Source organism: Sinohyriopsis cumingii, chromosome 16 (genome assembly GCF_028554795.1).
Source record: "Sinohyriopsis cumingii isolate HCF-2022 chromosome 16, ASM2855479v2, whole genome shotgun sequence".
NCBI lineage: Eukaryota > Metazoa > Mollusca > Bivalvia > Unionida > Unionidae > Sinohyriopsis > Sinohyriopsis cumingii.
Window position 1 is genome coordinate 9464139 of NC_142976.1, and position 5770 is coordinate 9469908.

A 5770-nucleotide genomic window follows, 5' to 3' on the forward strand; every position below is an offset into this window, starting at 1 on the left:
AAGATATTGCCTGTATACCTGATATTACTTAACAACACTTTTATTATGACGGAAGAGGTTGACAGGTTACAATATAAAGTAAAGGATAATCACATGACATCAAAATAGTATCAGATACTTCACTGTATTTTTGTCGATGTTTGGGATTTACTCATTCACATAGTGGTGTTATAACTTTCCAATATGATAATTCGAATCAGAAAAAAAATCATTCGAAAATGTTGTTATCCCTTCAAAGTAACTCGCTTAAGTTTACAAAGACTGGGCTGTCAATCATATTTCTTACTGCTGGCTACGTAAATTACAATGCTAATATAAAAACAGATAAATACTGTCTCTTGCTTACCTATTTGCTGATAATTGTATGCCTATAACAACAATTTTTACAATAGCTATTAGTACTGGAGTTAAAGCATTAGAAAATATGGACTAAACAACGGTGATTAAAAATTTCTCAATCATCAATTATCCATTTTGAATGATCAAAAGTTTTGTTGTATGCATTTCAGGATATTTTCTCAAGGGCATTTTTTTCTCTCTCACTTGCTATCACTTATCTTGTGTTTAGTCTGTGGAAACAAATGCCATCTTCATTCACACTGAAATTTAAAGATGTTTAGTCACCGTTGGTAGAATTTAATTGCTGCAGCACCGAGCACTATCAACGTTGTGTCTAATTTAGTTTTTTTTTATATATTATGTTTTTGTTTTAATTATTCTGAAATTTGGGTCGGATTGCATTCATTGTGGTGCTCAGCGTTTTCTCTGTATTATTTCTTTTACTATATTTTTAAGCATGCCTTATAGTAACTACTAGTTTTGTTAAATTCATTCATTTTTGGGAACGAAAAACATGTCTTGAAATGTCTTTTTATTTAAACAATCAAATGCTATGTATTTAATATTACACTTGTTAGCTAATCACGATGGTTCATATTTAACCTTTGTTCTGATTTAGATATATCATGATCTTACTTTCTCAGTTTAATTACAAATAAATAAAAGTGAAAAAAAGTAAAATCTGAAACTGAAAACAAAGGTTGGGGAAGAACCTGAAAGGGTTATTCATAAAGGTCAAAATATCCTCGAAGAGTTAAACTTGGGAGATAACATGAAACTTCACAAAGATAAAAGAAAGCCAAAGCTGGATGTATAAGGAAAAGATAAAAAAAGAACCCAAAATATGACAAGATTTTCATCACGTTTTAGTTAGATAAAAAGGTAAAGTTGTTTGCAAAGTCCTCAGTATAAAGTTGCAAAAGATGTTGGTTCTAACAACAAATAATCGACCAATTCAAATGAAAAAAAAAAAACACAAAACAAACAAAGAAACCTCCCAAGCAAATAAAAGTATAAGAAAGAAAGAACCATACATAGAAACATCGGAAACTGCACGATGTAAGACTATGCCAAAAGTGAATGAATCAAAGTGCATTTGATTATACCAATGGTACCAGAAGCCCAGCCTTACAAGCCAATCAAAGATAAGCTATAACTTTTTAGGTTAATAAATAACATAACTTAACCCACAAGACAATCTGCGACTGAAACAAAAACTTTATCAACACATTTTATTATGTAAAATCAAGCTTGTTCCATACGATTGCCAATAGCGAAGAAGAAGTTGTAAAGCTAATTAATCAAGTTTCTCTTCTCCAGTTGACAAATGGCTATGTAAGAACAAATGGACGTTTACCAGATACTTAACGCTTTTAGTAAGCAAACACAATAACATTTCAACCGCTCCGGTGGCTTAGTGGTTAGAGCGTCCGCCTCGGATGCGGGAGGTCGTGGGTTCGATCCCCGGCCGAGCCATACCAAAGACTTACAAAAATGGTACTAACAGCTGCCTCGCTTGGCGCTCAGCATTAAGAGGTTAGTGTTAGGACTGGTCGGCCCGGTGTCAGGATATCCAATAAAGGTTGTAAATGTCTTCTTATATCAGTCTTTAGCCTTAAACATATTTTTCAGGAGAAACAAGTCAAAATGGAAACTACAGCCTCAGTCAGGAATACCGTAAGCCCGGCAAATGGACAGGCTTCATCTATCCCCAGTATGAATCAACTCAAGTCTCAAGTTTCCTCCTTGCAATAAATATCGCCATATTTCTGCCTGTGATTTCGTGTTCTGCTACCAGAGCTTTACAGGCGTGATGTAAAAGGTTGCCGCCCACCAGGGATATCTGGCTATCCCTATCTTCCAGTATTTGGTGTCCAATGGCCTCTTAGTGTCCCTCCATAAAGCTGTGTCGGACTTCTGGTGCATAGTAAACCGGCTTGGATTCATTCTGAACCCAGAGAAAAAAGAGGTAATTCCGTGTCAGGATTTCATTTACTTGCGGACGAATCTCTGCACCATCATGTGACTAGTTCGTGCCATTTTGGAGACGTTGCAATCCAAGACCTCGTTGTTAGCTAGGCTATATTTATCACTTCTGGGACTTCTGTTATCGGATCGGTTCTGATTCCAGCGCCTCATCTAGCGAACTGGAAACAGCATAGGGACTTCCTGATAAGATTTTTCTATGATCAGACTTTCTCCACTGCGAGTTGATGGGACAATTCCAATCAGTTTCTAAGCTGAAACCCAATACATGCTCCCGAATCTCACGAATACCTCTTCAATGAATCTAAGATTTCGATTGCGGAGCTCACAAGGAGCAAGTAGAGGCTAGACTTTTATTTGCAAATGAGGGCTGTATAAATAAGTATACATAATTTGTGTCAACCAAGTAAGGAATCATCGTGTGATGGTCGCCTCTGACAAAATGTTGGTGTACGCGTATATCAGGCCCAACAGAGATACACTATATCCTTTGGGAAGCCTAGGAAGTGATTAACCTCCGAGTTCATAATCCGTGCAAGAAAAAATATTTTGAAGGACTCTCTGTCCAAGAGAGGCAAGGGTGCACTTACTGAATAGCTTCTGTACCGACCTCTAGCAGAATCCCCATTGGGACTGAAATATACTGAAGGAGATAACCTACAAACTTCTTGTTCGCGACGAGACTGAACAATTAGTTACTTTTCCCAGCCCCAGATCAGATATCCTTAACACTGTACACCATCAGCCTTATTATGGATCGGCTCGTCGCTTGCGGCTTCCAACATTTCAGAATAATTGCGCAAGTAATACACAAGTCAGAACCTCAATGGCTGAGCTCATTCTGTTATCCATATTGTGGTTCCAACAATCGTGGTTCAACTATCTTTGCTACGAGCCTAGACCATTGTCTAATAGGCACAACAGCTGAAGATTCTACACCTTCATGTTTGTCTCATCTTAAGCGATCTATCCTTCTAGATACGTTTTTGAGCAAGATTGACAACTATGTTGTTCAAGCGAGATGACGGTTCCTGGCCATGGACTACGATACGAATTGCAGAATCTTTTGTAGTCGTTTTTTTTGGATGCAAACACCCTCTGCACCTATGTAAGTTCGTGCTCCATCTTTTAATTTGTCTTCTTACAGTAATTGATCACTTATCTCAAACTGTTGGTTTCCAGAGTGTTGTAAACTTCATCACACAAGATAACGTTCAGCGTGTTCTCCTGAGCTGCTAAAAACTAGGTTCCACACGAAGTTGACCTGATCTTTTAGGCTGGAAGTTGCCTTGGTCTCGAGTGAAAACAAAGACCCACAAAGCGTATCCTTCTGCATAATGTTCAGACAAAATACCGTTGCTACTCTTGGTACCTACTTATCAAGTGCCTTAAAAGAGTCACGTGAGATCTCTAGTAATCGTTCTGCGTAAAGTTAAATTTAGAATGTCTGGCCATTTGCAGGAATCTTGGTGCGTAATTTCTCTTTTATCATATTGTTATATAAACACTCGCATTTTCTGACTGTTTCTTCTTTTTCTTTTTCTGAACATATTTTTGAGCTTTGAAGGGTTTTAGAAGTCTTTTTTGTATTGACATTGATGTAGAGAAGAGAATTTGTAATGTCTTAACAATAAACGTTTAGAAGAGTTGAAGTGGTGTCTCTTCGATCCACAGTTCTTTTACAGTTTGAAACAACATAGTTCACCTGCTTACATGACAGATTCTTTAGTATTTTGTCAATGAGGACGTTTTAGAGGATTAATTTATTTCCTGTCATCAAAATGGTATCTTTGTAAAGCGTGCAGTTCTCGGTTTTAAGATGGGTGTTACTTTATGAAGAGCAGATGGCAACACATCTCCAAAATCATGTCCCTCGCTTTCGAGCGGTTCCATGGCACACAAGAGACATTTTTGCATAATTAAGTGGACAATTGTTTTTGAAAATGTGGTTTCATTATGTAGTTTCCATTGGACAAGATACTATTTTGTCCAAGATCTCCTGTTAGAGTAATATACAATTTACTGATAAGATGATGATGATAAACAAATTCTAGGTGAACGTGATGCGTTTCCTCTTATTTCGTAAGAAGCTATTGCCGAATCTTCTTTTAAACCAACGAACCTACTGTATTTCCCATGACATTTACTCGTCCACATCTTATTACACAAACCTCATATTCATTGCTTTGTTTAATTATATATGTTTGCGAAACTACTTGTAAAATCGATCGTTATTGTCTATGTCTTTTGAACGTGGTAAGATAATGATAAGATATGGTGTTTTTGTAACACACATACAGAGATCTGTCACTGATTAATGTTAAATAATAAAAAAATTCTTCATGGTTCTGGTTCTGATTTCCGAGGAATCACTCTTGGCCAAAGGAGAATGGTTTGTTAAATGTTCCAAAGGAGGACTGCTGTTGTGCTCTGAAAAGTGTTGACGTGTCGTTAGCAGCAAGGCTACCATTGTTGTTGTTAACAATATTTCAACGACGGATTGGGAAGAAGATAATCAATACAACTGCTGAGTTAAATAGTTCACAATAAACTTATTGCATGAAACTAATTGTGATAGAATTATTTCAACTTTGTTTTGTGTTTCTTAACACACATCGTTAGATTCTGTGCAACTTGTTCGTAGATGATCTTGTGAAGCGATCCAGACCTACTTATTTTCTTCCGCTTTTCCAGCATTGTATGTATGTATGTATGTATGTATGTATGTATGTATGTATGTATGTATGCATTCATGCATGTATGTATGTAAAGGGGCGTCAGTACAATAGTTCTAAAAGTGAGAAATGAAAAAATGCATTAATTTGTTTTAAAATGTTGTACCAATGTCCGTCTTATGGCTGCATCTTTCTTTTATTATCATTCCACGAATATTTTACTTAGACGGGTCAAACTCATATGATATATTGCAGTCCATTTCTCAGTGATGGTTGGGTCTATTAGGATAGCCTTAAACAATCATTCACTGATGAGATGACAGAGTGCTGCAATATGTTACCAGCTGGCAGTCAAGATTTGGACGAAACTACAGGTTCGAAATTATCAAAAAGACATGGGATTATTTTGATAAAAAGGATCGAAAAGAAGAAATAGAAGACAATACAAAATGGAGCTAGATGCTTCCAACCGTATATGGAAAGTGGTTTAAATTAAATTGATTTGAGAGAACAAGGTGCGTCTCAAACCCATTACCGAGTATACCAACGCTGGAGTGTTAATGATGTAGATGGTACCATAATTTCCAGTCCATGTCCGCAAATTTACATCACAATGATATTGTACGTTAATAATGGAGGAATAGAAATGCATTTATTAGAATTAATAAATCTATCGTTGCTGTAAAATATACTGTGTAAAATGAAGGCTTAAATAAATAATCTCATTAATTTGTCTTGGTTTAAAATAATTTAAGTCTTCAAACTACCAT

At 36.3% G+C, this 5770-nt stretch overlaps 1 non-coding gene across 1 annotated transcript; it reads left to right on the forward strand.

The window, feature by feature from the left end:
* Nucleotides 1-1742: 1742 nt before the first annotated feature.
* On the forward strand, nucleotides 1743-1815 carry Trnap-cgg (transfer RNA proline (anticodon CGG)). Its single transcript has one exon. It is a non-coding gene; the product is annotated as a tRNA-Pro (tRNA).
* Nucleotides 1816-5770: the final 3955 nt, after the last annotated feature.